Source organism: Staurois parvus, unplaced genomic scaffold, assembly GCF_062004578.1.
Source record: "Staurois parvus isolate SC_StPar_1 unplaced genomic scaffold, SC_StPar_1.0 ptg000080l, whole genome shotgun sequence".
In the NCBI taxonomy this organism is placed as follows: Eukaryota; Metazoa; Chordata; class Amphibia; order Anura; family Ranidae; genus Staurois; species Staurois parvus.
The window spans coordinates 4,524,952-4,538,865 of record NW_028317876.1 but is presented as its reverse complement, the minus strand read 5'-3'; the positions used below and the strand labels follow the sequence as shown (position 1 = coordinate 4,538,865).

At 40.3% G+C, this 13,914-nt stretch overlaps 1 pseudogene; it reads left to right on the top strand.

Annotated features, from left to right (window-relative positions):
* The first annotated feature begins 5,655 nt into the window (after positions 1-5,655).
* Positions 5,656-6,748, top strand: LOC149469158 (uncharacterized; annotated as a pseudogene).
* The last annotated feature ends 7,166 nt before the right edge of the window (positions 6,749-13,914 follow it).

The window sequence follows — 13,914 nt, the reverse complement described above, 5'->3', positions numbered from 1 at the left end:
TTGAGTATCTTAAAAATTAGATTTAGTGTTTAAAATCAATATTTTTCAACCACTATAAGACAATTAAGTGGTACGTCCAACACTATATACAGTAAAGAGGATACCTACAATAATGTTTTCTAATTTATATGAAGATATCAACAATGTACCGTACGCAGTTTCTTTGTATAGACTGGCAAGTTGTGACAATGCTGACAACCATGCCCCCAGCATCATCTTCTTAAGGATGTTGTATTACTTAAAAGAAATGGAGATACAATATGTTAGTGGTCAATTCTAAATAGCTTAAATACTTGATATAACACATAAGGTTCTAAAGGGGTATCTGTCTGCCCCATATTGGCACTATATGTCCATCAAGTATTCTTTAACTTCTTGGCGCCAGCTGCACACAAATGTGTGGCTTCGTGGCATCTGGGCCTTGACGTTGAGCGGCAGCACATTTGCGTGAAATGAAGAAAAACATATGTGCTGAGAACGCTCCCTGTGCGCTCCCAGCACACAGGTCTGGTACTCACGGGAAGGTCACGATCTCCTCTTGTGATCAGAACCTTTCTCGATCATGTGACCGCTGTGATAGGGAATCACAGCGGTCACATGACCCTAAAACCCCGTCCCACATCCCAGCTTCTGAAACCCTTAAAGGGCCGGGAGGCACCGGCGCCAAGAGGTTAAGTATTTGATATTTTCCAAAGTATAGTAGGAACTGGCCAGAGAGGGATTACTTTGATGCAGTTGGTCAGCTTAAACACATATTTCAATACGTGAAACACAGAATCTCTGGTTTTATGCACACATTTTCTAGAATTATATAAAGGTGTATAATAGCATGCAGATGGTTAATTCATTCAAGTATATTTACATTTTAAAACTATAATTTTAGTGTTAACATGTGATCACACCAATTAGGTACCTCAAGTGTTCAATGCATAAGCTCTGCCTGGCTGCATGCCAGTGTATTAGCCATGGTAAAAGTACCAGCCATTTGGGCGGTACCACATGACTCTGTACAACAGAGTTCAGTGGGAGCAGCACTTCAATGAGACAGGTAGGCTGCAAAAGACACACATTCCTTTTTCTCAAGAGTGCATCACAGCCTTTATCTTTCATGACTGCTAATGTGTACTGAGTACCCATATACAGAGCAGGGTACAAAACCATGCGTGGAAAGGAATACACCCATATGCTGAAAAAAATTTCGCTGAACTAGGAAACACAAGAAAACTGGGGCCTGTTTTCTTTTTGGGGGGTGATCTTTTATTAATTTATTCCCTACTTTTTTATCTTTTAGAATTTTCCTTTAAGTGTATTATTAAAGTGATTCTAAAGGCTTATTTTTTTTAAAGAAAAAATAACAAATATGTCTATACTTAGCTGCTGCGTGCAGTTGTTTTGCACAGAGCAGCCCGGATCCCCCTCTTCTCGGGTGCTCCTGGCCCCTCCCTCCTGTTGGGTGCCCCCACAGCAAGCAGCTTGCTATGGGGGCACCCGCTGCTCCATGTGTCCATTCACACATGGAACAACTCAGCCCTGCACCCTCTCTCTTCTCATTGGTTCACTGACTGTGATTGACAGCAGTGGGAGCCAATGGTGCCAGCTTCTATCGCAGCCAATGAAAAGAGGGAGTCCCATGATCATCTCCAGTGTATATGTTGGAATTTTCAAGATGGCGGTTTGGATATTTCTGGCGCCACGGCAGAAATTATGTAACTGGAAGTAATGTTGGTAGCGCTGCCATTTTGTGACTACATAGTTGATATGCAGAAGTGTCCCCACCACCTCTCCCTCAATGACAATGTGGAGGAGGATTTTTAGTGTGGGACACTGGGGTTAAAAGGGCCAGTGGGCGACATAGGAGGCGGGGAAGATACACATTTAAGACCAGTCAGGGGTAGCTCCCTCTCATTTGTTTTGTCTAAGTGAAGGGTGGAGGCAGCTTGGATAGACATGCTGGCAGTCCCTGGTGAGTGTGGATTTCTCCATGGTCTGTGTAGCTTTTTAATTATGTTTGGTATACAACATTGGACTATGTATACTCTCCTTTCTATTTTTGCATGCGTTTAGCCAGCCTCCTTTTCTCTCCTTCTTCCTCTTTTGTCTGTTTATTGATTCAGGTCAGTGATAATGTCTGGTGGCCAGTCCTTTTGTGATTAGCTAGCAAGTGGAAAGCACTGAATATTCAGCTGTATGGTGGAAGCTGGATTTGGGCTTTTGAGCTTGTAGCTGTTGATGTGCCATACGTATTTTTTCCAGACTTCTAAAGACGTTAGGTGAGGATGCTTTGGAGGAGGAAAGGCATAAACATGTATAATGATGGCTGACACAACTTATATGGTTTGTGCTTTTCTGTGTTTTAAAGAAGTACACATCTTTCCAACCATCATTAGGAACATACTGTAAGGAGGGTTATGACCCTCACTTTATACAACTAAGCACTGTTTACTAAAGTCCAACCCTTTGATATACTTGCAGTCAATACTAGGTAAGTGTTATTTTATGATATGTGCATCCTGCACACTTTATGTGCATGGGTCGCCCCTTGAGATTTCTTTTGGCCCCCCCCAACTGTTGGCTACTTGTTACGATTATTAATTATTTTGATGTCAATACTCTTACATTAGCTTTGCTGTATTTATGACTGTATTTCTATTGTTATTGTGGTTTATCTAAAGCGCAGATCCTGAGGAAGCAAATGCAGCAAAATGTTTTGATCCTATATGCGTATTGTGCATCTTACTGCTATTTCAATGTAACCACATGCTGATATCACCTTCTAAGGTCATTTGGTTTTAAAATGTGAAGTGTGGCTGACACATACAAAGTTCCATTTTCACTGGAGATAGAACAGGACTACCCAGTTTGACCTGATGCAACTGTACACTCCGGTTTTCTGTTTTCTGTTCTACACATTTCCACACTTGCATCCATAGTCAGTAGTCAGTGAACAGTCCATAAGCTTGGTTTTTGTTTTTTTACTAGGGGAAATAATTTGGATAGGGTAATAGGGATTATGGGATGACCAACTTGACTGAATCAATGCACGTGGGAGAACTTTCTTCCTATTTACAGAAACAGATCCTGGACTGTTCTTTTCTTTGAAAGTGATCAGTCATTATGGATCAGTAGCAACAGCCCCTTATGGGCTATGGACTCTCAGCCCCTCTGAAAGTTAGCTTAGCTTGTTGCAGACACTACCAACCCTCCTGGCTGCTCTGAAGATCTACCAGGACAAGGATAAAGGATTAAGCACAGTGCTGTCCTTTTGAAAAGCTTGCTACATGTGGCAGTCTCTCCCCCTTGTAAATACCTGGGTGTGCTAATATACTCACTCCATACTCCTTTCCAGCACTGCTCCCAGGCCTTAATCTGGGATGCTGAATGGACCCTCCTGAGCCAGTCTGAGTCCAGTCTGGAGGCTAGCCCTCCCCCCAGACCTAGGGGACCCCTCCCAGGCCACCAACAGGCTCCTCAGTATTACATCTTCCACTTGACTCCCTTGCCAGCCTGACTCTCTCAAATTTATGAGTTGGCCTCATCACTCTACCAGGGCCTCCAAACCTGGGATTGGTTAGACTCCCATAAACATGCAGATTTGGTCTCCATCTCTCCCGCCCACTGGCTTCTGGAAGCTTCCCTGGTCCACCAGAACCAGGTGGAAGTGCTAAAGTTCCATTCAGCCTGATCTGCAGTAACTCGACCTAATTATAGACTCACACAGTTACCATGAGTCATACACAGTAAATTTACCTACATTACCCTAGTAGAACACTAGAGGGTGCTACACTAACATCTACACCATGCAATTTTCCTAAATGAGGCTCTGGTATGGATTATAAGGAGGACCCCATGAAAAAAAAAACAGTGTGGGGTACCATAGGTGAAAAACAAAAACAAATCTGATCAGGCAGCCTGGCTGACCAGAAAAGGTTTGCAGCAAGTCTGCGGCCTCCTCTCCCTAAACATTACTAGGTCACATGCCCTCAAAATGCCAAGGGTACAAGGGCTTCTTCTCTGCATCCCTGGCCCAATGGATGTGGGGGTCTGTGAAAGGGGACTTTTCAAAATCAGGAATCCCTGAGTACCCCCAGATATCTGCTCCCTGCATGAATGAGTAAGGGGTATAGGTTACTCAATCACAAAATCTTGTTTTAAAAAAGAAAAAAAAATGTTCCATAATGAAATTTCCTCAGCGATCACATATCCCAGTGATGTAGATCCATATATGTTGAACACAAGGAGTGAACCCTGCCGACCTGGTAAAACAAAAAAGCAAGTGACCTTCTGAATGATCCACTCTTGACATTTCACCAGTCAGTAGCTAAAAATAAAGAAAGGGGTGGGAAAACCCATGTGACATTGACTAAAATTGGTCCTAATTATATTTAGATAAAATACAGCAGTCAGCATCCTCTTCCCGTTTGTACAGCCACTAGCAGTTTAGTAACCAATTACATTCCATCATTTGCTAGGATGCAGGCGACATCCCACACATTGTCTAGTTTCTGAGATGCAGACAGCTGCCAATAACCTAGCAACCAAGCAGTGAGAAGTCATTCATTTAGTGGCGGTAGCAACACCAAAACTAAATGAATGACTTCCAGCTGCAACAGCTGGAGGTTTAGTATGAGGTAAAACTCTACGTGACCATGAGCTCAAGTCTCATCCCTGGAACTGGGTATTATCCTTAAAAAAGTAAGGTCCCACCTTGCCACCCTGCAAAAAAAAAAAAAGAAAAAGGCTGGCTGCCCTTCCGCAATGCAGGGAGAAGGGAAGTCAGTAGCACATAGAGAGATAAAATCATATGGCCGGGGGAACCAGACAGCAGCAACAAAAACATCCTATGGCCAAATGCTGCCTTCCCTTAGTTAAATCTTTATATCATGGTTAAAACTATATATATATATCATAGTGGTAGTCCAAAGTAGGACATCGACTGTCATAGACTATAGGTTGTGTATGTTGCGTTTGCGGCTGCTAAGTATATATGTATATAATTATTTAGAAAAAAAATACACAAGCATCACACATACTTAGTACAGTTATTTCTGTATTATATTGTAGTTGGAGACCTGTGATTGGTGGTGGCCCTCGCCCCCCTTCTCCCCTCTGGTTGGCCCAGTGCCCGGCTTTCCTTTTCCTCCCCCATATACATGGGGGTAGGGTTTACAGGTGTCCAGTTTGTCATCTTCTCATAAACCAACAGCTGTTGCATAGTTGTGATTGAGTGTAGTAAGCATTAAGTATTGGTGAATACTGTGTGAATAATTGTTATAATTACATAATTTTTTGTACTGTCAAGTATTCTATATTAACTTTCTAGGTGGTCCCATAACGTCCCTGATGAAGCAGATGTGAACTGCAAAACACTTCGGCATATATCAGTGGGACATGATATTGTTGATGCCTAAATATGTGCTTTTTATGTGTAATACTCTACAAGTGAATGTTACAATGTAAACATCTGGTGGTATACATTGTCCACCTTTTTAATGGACTTCAATAAATTATGTGTATTTTAACAAATGCATGATGCTTTAGCACAGTGCCTTTAAAGTCCCCCAATTTTTGAAGGTTTGTTCCTTCGTTGTGTATTGTTTTGTTCTTTGGAATGTTGCACTGTTCGCCTATTCACTGGGATGTGGACTATTTTATATTTTTTGGTCAATGTTTTTAAGTGCAAGTTCTTATTCTCAGTGGATAAGCTTACCATTTTAAAAATTATATATTATTTGGATTAGTATTGGTTATCAAAATTGCTGTGAGTGTACGTATCCTTATACCGTTTCCCTTTTTTTTTCGTCTCTCTTTCATTATGGTTAATTTGTTTGGAGCTATTTGGAATAGCTTTATGGACTCCATTCAAGAAACATGTACTTCTCAATCCCAAAAAAATGTTGATCTTGATGTCTATTTTTTGAAACTTAGAAGATTGTTTGAAAGAAAGTCTAATCTTTATTGGCATGTTAAATATGTTGATCAATATTTGAGGGATAATATCAACTGTCAGGGATTGCGGGTACAGGTTTTCCCTTCTTTCTACATGAATGTAGTGGAATTTAAGAATCTGAATGATGTGGAAAAAAATCTGATTCAATGCTCCTCTAAAATGATGGATCTATTAAATGCAAAATATAGTGAGGAACTATCTGAATTGGAAAAAGAAATTGAAACTTTAAGACTATCAAATACCAGTCTGTCACAAAGTCCTGAATTTAACCTGAAGGAAAAAGAACTGTTGTACCTGGAAAAGCACAATAAGAATATAGTCATACAATAAAAGGTGGATTTACTAAAGCTAGAGCACTCAGAATCTGGTGCAGCCGTGCATGGTTGCCAATCAGCTTCTAACTTCAGGTTGTTCAATTAAGCTTTGGCAATAAAATCTGAAACCTGATTGGTTTCTATGTACAGCTGCACCAGATTTTGCACTCTCCAGTATTAGTAAATCTCTCCCAAAGATTCTAAATTTCATAAGGATAAATTGGCCTTTTCAGGGGGCTACACCTATAAATGGTGTGTGAACCCGAAAAGACATAACAGTAACAAGCAACATATTAAGCATGATATATCTCAGGTGAATATGAACTGTCAATCACAATCAGAATCTGATGCATCTTTGTCTTCTGTTTTCTCTCAGAGATCTAATACAACTATTAAAGATGGAGACATGGTCGAGGATTCTCAAGTAAATGCACTAATAGTGGTGCGTATGAATCACATGAGAATAACAATAAGAAACATCAGATAGCACAGAGAGAGTCCCCCAGTAAAGTGGAGGAAGATGAATCCTTACACTCTTCTGTACAGGCACAATGTGCACAGGTGATGGGTTCTACACATATGGGTGCAACCAATGAGGACACCACCGGTACCATGCACTATGCTAGGCAGGATCCCGGTGCTGTTCTTAAAAAAAGGGGTACCCGTATTAACATTTCCCCTCCGAATTCCACACTGTCATTACAACCTTTTTTAGTTCAAACGCCAATGATAGAAAAGAAAAAGGTCACTCTCGACAAGTACATGATCAAAAAAACACAAGTGGTGAACAATTAGATATTAATTTATCTTCACACACTCTTCCGGAAGATGAAATATATGTTTTTCATTTGGGTTTGAGTTTCTGTCCAAGTAGAGAATGAACTTGTTAAATTTAAACTAGTAAAGGATATACAATTATTTGCTCTCAATTTAACATTTAAGTATTTACATGACAAAGATAGGAAACCCTGTACTGTAAATAGAGATGATGAGTTATGGAAATTTCACAGTGCAGGATTTCCAAACACTAAACACTTATCCAGCTGGCAGATGAGAATGGTGAAATCTCTGAGCCTGTGGATGATGGCTCCTCCTCTGATAAGGAAATAGAATTTCCTAAGGATACTCTATCTAGATTCAACAGTAAATTGAAGAAATTCCCACAGTTAGCAACTAATCCCTCAATTTGGGCTTTTTTGAAGCATACCCTCAGGGACATTGAGCAACTTCCATTAAAGGCGGATTATTTTTCTAACCTGATACCATCCCAATATAGGGCTGTATGCTCATGGAGGGACAATATTCAAATTGTGGTTAAGCCCTCCGAGAGGGGGGGGCAATGTTGTGATTATGGACAGGGACCAATATGTTGCTATGTGTAAAGATATTTTATGTAATAGAGAATGGTATCGACAGGTTTGTTTAATCTGATTGAAAAGATGAGTTCTAGGTACAAATCTGTAATATTAAGAGCTAACCATGACAAGTTGATTGTCAAGGACGTATTGGAGTATTTAGATGTTAAAAGGCCTAATATCTCCACTTTCTATGCCCTCCCAAAGGTGCACAAATGTGTACACAAGCCACCAGGCCGCCCTATCATTTAAGGGGTGGGATGCCAAACTGAAACAGCAAGTAGACTTATTGATGGATATCTACGACCCCATGTAATGAGACTCTCCTATATAGAAGACACAATTGATCTGCTTAAAATAGTGGAGGATATGAAAATTCCAGTTGGGGCATTTTTGGTGGCTATAGATATCTTGACCTACTGTATCACATTTTGACATCCAATATTTTTTTATTTGATGCAGTCACCTACCTTCAGGTACAGGGGGTGGTGATGGGGACATGTTATGCCCCACGGTACACCAACCTGTATCTGAGGGGTGGGAAAGGGCCATTTTCTCCAGTGAGGCTTTGTCAAGGTACCTCCATCACATTCTTCTGTGGCGGAGGTACATCAATGATGTCCTCGTTGTGTGGACTGGGTCACATGACAAACTACTTGGGTTCGTGACATTTCTTTCTGACAATGCATTCAATTTGAAATTCACCATGCAGGCCAGTCAACATAAGATCTTATTTTTAGATGTGTACTTGTTGGTGGATCCAGATGGATCTGTGTATACCACGCTGTATTGCAAAAATACAGCTGGTAATACATTTTTACACATTTCTAGTGCTCACTCTACCTCTTTGGATAGAAGTACCACCTACAGCCAGTACCTTAGGCTGTGTAGGAACTGTGTTAGAGAAATTGACTTTGAAATGGAGGCCAAACCACTTCAAAATAGGTAATTAGCCCAGGAATACAGCAAGAAATTGCTTTAAAAAATCCTATCAAAGATTCAAAGAAAAGAAAAGAGAGGATTTAATCTTCTCTGTGAAATCTAGAACTAACTCTACTACTAAAGTCATCACCAAATTTAGTGCTCATCATGATCAATTCCGTCAGATTCTTACACAGGACTGGTATTTCCTCACAGAGGATGAGAGCATTTCCAAGTTTGTTCATGAACACCCTGAGTTGGTTTTCCATAGGAGTCATTCTCTTCTTATTAGAAATCTTAGTAACTCCTCAACATAGAACTGGGCCATTTGGATGTGGAGGATGTGATTATTGTCCTTAGATCAGAGAAGGGGAATGATTTCCCCTTCCTTGGGGGGGGGGGTCTTCTACAATCCAAGCATTACATTGACTGTCAAACCATTGGGATAATTTATTTGATGACATGCATCTGTGGGGCTTTTTACATCGGTAAGTCGAAGAGCGCATTCTGTTGTAAGACTCAGGATCACCTCTATAATGCTGATGCTGGCCTACTGTATACTCCAATTGGAAAAACATATAGGCTTGATACATGGATATGATCCTAGTGTTACTTCATTTTTTGCGTTGGACAGGATTTATTTGGATTCTAGAGGTGGCGATTTTGATTATCAAATCCTATGACAGGAGGCCTGTTGGATATGCAATTTAAAAGCTACTTACCCTCCTTGTTTAAATACTGCACTTACATTTAAGCCCTCTTCCCCGAGAATCTCTTCCCTCGGGTAGGTTTTGGGTTGTCATCTTACTGGCCACTTTGATTTGAGGGTCGGTTGTATCCATCCTTACTGTTAGCTTATTTGTTGGTATCTCTTGTCACCTTACTGGCCACTTTGATCTGTGGATCGGCCTCATATATATTTTGGGTAAGTTCAATGGCTTGCGGGGAAGGGGGGTTGTCCTGTGTACCATGTTTGATTTGAGGGATCTCTTGGGGGCTCTTGTTATAAGAATAACTATTTAATATTGGCTTATCGTTTTTCCCCATTTTGATTTCCTCTTCTGTTTGTTTTTGCCCTTATAAGGATATGGCTGGACCTCTAGTATGTAGTATTATTGGGGGCTATATAGCATTAGGGGTACGTTATATAACGGCCTGTCCACCACTCTTCAAGTTACAATATGAATGTAGGAAAAGTAAGGGTGTTATTTATACATCTTGACTACCATTTAACCACTTCAATACAGGTCACATTTACCCCCTTCCTGCCCAAACCAATTTTCAGCTTTCAGTGCTCTCACACTTTGAATGACAATTACCCAGACATGCTACACTGTACATCATAAAATAATGCCGCACATACATCTCTATAACCTCATAGATGAATGAAAACATCCAAACCATGTGATTATGCAACAACGGTGAATACACTGAATACAACTTAAAAGTCCATAATGTGTGCATGATAAGTGCCTTTATAATTTGTTCACAAAGCAGGTGCTCTTTATTGCTTATATCCACATATATTCCTATAGGTGCTCCCCCACCAGAGACATACACATATATATATATATATACAGTTGCAAGAAAAAGTATGTGAACCCCTTGGGATTACGTGGAGTTTTGCATGAATTGGGCATAAAATGTGCTCTGAACATCATCTAAGTCACAACAATAAAAGAACACAGTCTGCTGAACATAATACTACACAAACATTAGATGTTGCCATGGTTTAATTGCACATAACATGTAAACATTCACAGTGCAGGGAGGAAAAAGTATGTGAGGCCCTAGCTTAATGACTTCTCCCAGAGCTAATTGGAGCCAGGAGTGAGCCAACCTTGACTCCAATCAGTGTGATGATATTGGATGTGTTGCTGACAGCTGTCCTGCCCTTAAAAAACACACACCTGTTTTGGGTTTACTGGTTTCAAGAAGCACTGTCTGATGTGAACCATGCCTCGCAGAAAAGAGCTCTCAGAAGACCTACGATCACGAATTGTTGACTTGCATGAAGCTGGAAAGGGTTACAAAAGTATCTCCAAAAGCCTTGATGTTCATGTGTCCACGGTAAGACAGACTGTCTACAAATGGAGAAAGTTTAGCACTGTTGCTACTCTCCCTAGGCGTGGTCGTCCTGTAAAAATGACTGCAAGAGCACAGTGCAGAATGCTGCATGAGGTAAAGAAGAATCCCAGAGTGTCAGCTAAAGACCTACAGAAATCTCTGGCACATGCTAACATTTTTGTTGACACATCTACAATAAGGAAAACATTAAACAAGAATGGAGTACATGGGAGGACACCACGGAGGAAGCCATTGCTGTCCAAAAAGAATATTGCAGCACGTTTGAAGTTTGCAAAAGAGCACCTGGATGTTCCACAGCACTACTGGCAAAATATACTGTGGACAGATGAAACCAAGATTGAGTTGTTTGGGAAGAACACACAACACTATGTGTGGAGAAAAAAAGGCACAGCACACCAACATCAAAACCTCATCCCCACTGTAAAACATGGCGGAGGGAGCATCATGGTTTGGGGCTGCTTTGCTGCCTCAGGGTCTGGACGGATTGTTGTCATTGATGGGAAAATGAATTCCAGAGTTTATCAAGACATTTTGCAGGAAAACGTACGACCATCTGTCCGCCAACTGAGGCTCCGCAGAGGATGAGTGATGCAACAGGACAATGACCCAAAGCATACAAGTAATTCAACAAAACAATGGCTGCAACAGCTCAGAATACGCCTTCTGGAGTGGCCCAGTCAGAGTCCTGACCTCAACCCGATTGAAATGCTGTGGCATGACCTTAAGAGAGCGATTCACACCAGACACCCCAAGGATATTGCTACACTGAAACAGTTTTGTGAAGAGGAGTGGTCCAAAATTACTCCAGATCGTTGTGCAGGTCTGATCTGCAACTACAGGAAATGTTTGGTTGAGGTTATTGCTGCCAAAGGAGGGTCAATCAGTTATTAAGTCCAAAGGTTCACATACTTTTTCCTCCCTGCACTGTGAATGTTTACATGTTATGTGCAATTAAACCATGGCAACATCTAATGTTTGTGTAGTATTATGTTCAGCAGACTGTGTTCTTCTATTGTTGTGACTTAGATGACGTTCAGAGCACATTTTATGCCCAATTCATGCAAAACTCCACATAATCCCAAGGGGTTCACATACTTTTTCTTGCAACTGTATATATATATATATATATATATATATATATACACACATATATACTCTCACCTCCTTTTATAGCTAGAGAGCTTTCTTTTGGTGGTATTTGATCACCTGTGCACTTTTTATTTTTGGCGCTATAACCAGAAAAAGTTTTGAAGAAAAATTTTTTTTTTTAAAAAAAAACAATATTTTCTCATTTCGGTCATAAGAAATATCCAAAAAAACAAAAATGTTGTCATAAATTTAGGCCAAAATGTCATCTGCTACATGTTTTTGGTAAAAAAATTCCCAGTAAGTGTATATTGATTGCTTTGTGTGAAAGTTATAGCGTCTACAAAATATGGTATAGATAATGGAATTTACACAGCTTTTACTTTCTGACTGCCCATCACATTTCTTGAGGTGCTAAAATACCAGGGTACATTCTGCTACTTCTACCGAGTATGGGGATACCACGTGTGTGGGACTTTTTGGGAGCCTAGCCACATACAGAAGCCTGAAATCCAATGACCACTTTGAAAGCCTGAAGGTGTGTCACTTCCTCAATACACTTCCTCACTACCTATCACAGTTTCGAAGGCCCTGACATGCCAGGATAGCACCAACCCCCCCCCAAATGACCCCTTTCTGGAAAGTAGACACCCCAAGGAATTTAAAGAGGCATGGTGAGTATTTTGCAGATCTAATTTTTTTTCACAAGGTTTTAAAATATAAAAAAAAAGAGAAAATATGTTTGTTTGTTTTTTTCCATTTTCCAAAAACTTGTGGCAACAAATGAGATCTACAAAATACTTACCGTGCTTTTTATCAAATTCCTTGGGGTGTCTACTTTCCAAAAAGGGGTCATTTGGGGGGGGGGTTAGCAGCTATCCTGGCATTTCAGGACCTCCGAAACTGGCCAGACTGCCAAAACGTCTCTCACATGTGGTACCCCCATACTCGGGAGAAGTAGCAGAATGTATTTTGGGGAGTAATTCCACATATACCCATGGCATGTGTGAGCAGTAAATCATTTAAGTGACAATTTTGTGTGAAAAAAAAAAAAAATTGTCATTTTCCAAAAACTTGTGGTAAAAAAATAAATCCTTCTATTGATTCAACATTCCTCTCAGCAAATAGTTTGGGGTGTCTACTTTCCAAAAAGGGGTTGTTTTGGGGCCAAGCCTTTTCTGACACTTTGTTCACATGAAAAAAATGTTTGTATTTTTTGCTAGGAAATTAATTAATTAATTTAAACCCCCAAACATTATATATTTCACCCTAGTGAATAAAATGGTGGTTACTACAGTTTTTTATGGCACATAGTACTCGTGCAGCAATTTTTCAAATGCAAATTAAAAAAAATACACTTTTTTTACTTTTAATGCACAAAAACACAATATATTGGCCAATTATTTCTTAAAATATAAAAGATAATGGTATGCCGAGTAAATAGATACCAAACATGACATGCTTTAAAACTGCGCATGCCCCGTGCAATGGCGACAAACTGCAAACATTTTTAATATCCATAGGCAACACTTTAAAAGCCTTTAAAAGCTACCATTTTAGATTTACAGAGGAGCTCTAGTGTTAGAATTACTGCCCTTGATCTGACGTTCATGGCAATACCTCACATGTATGGTGCAACCGCTGTTTACATACCGGTACAGGGTCAAGGCTTGTGCACACAGGTGTGCGCGCATGGGAGGGGCGATCTTTTTTTTTTTAGTTATTTTGATTCTTTTTTATTATTTTTACATTTGTACCTTTACATTTTTTTTTTTTTGATCACTATAACAGGGAATGCAAATATCCCCTATAACTTCAATGGGCATTGTCATATATTTCTTTTTTGAGAAATCTGGGGTCTATTAGGCTCTAGATATCTCCTCTGCCCTTACATTATGTAATCAAACCAAAATCGGTGTGATCAGATGCTTTCCCAATTTCCAAATGGCGCTGTTTATATCCTGCGAAACTGAAGTGATGAAATGCTTGTAGCTTCCGAATTCTTAGGCTATAGAGATGATTGGCACCATTCTGGGCTCAAATCAGCTCTATGGTCAGCTGGCAGAAACACCAGCTGCATTCTCAGGTTCCCCCCGATGGCACGAGACTGCCCGAGAAGGCCGTGGAAGGCAGCGGGGGAGGCGGTGCATAATCTCCCACTGCTTGTAAAAGCAATCCTGCAGCTAATTAGCCACTAGGATTG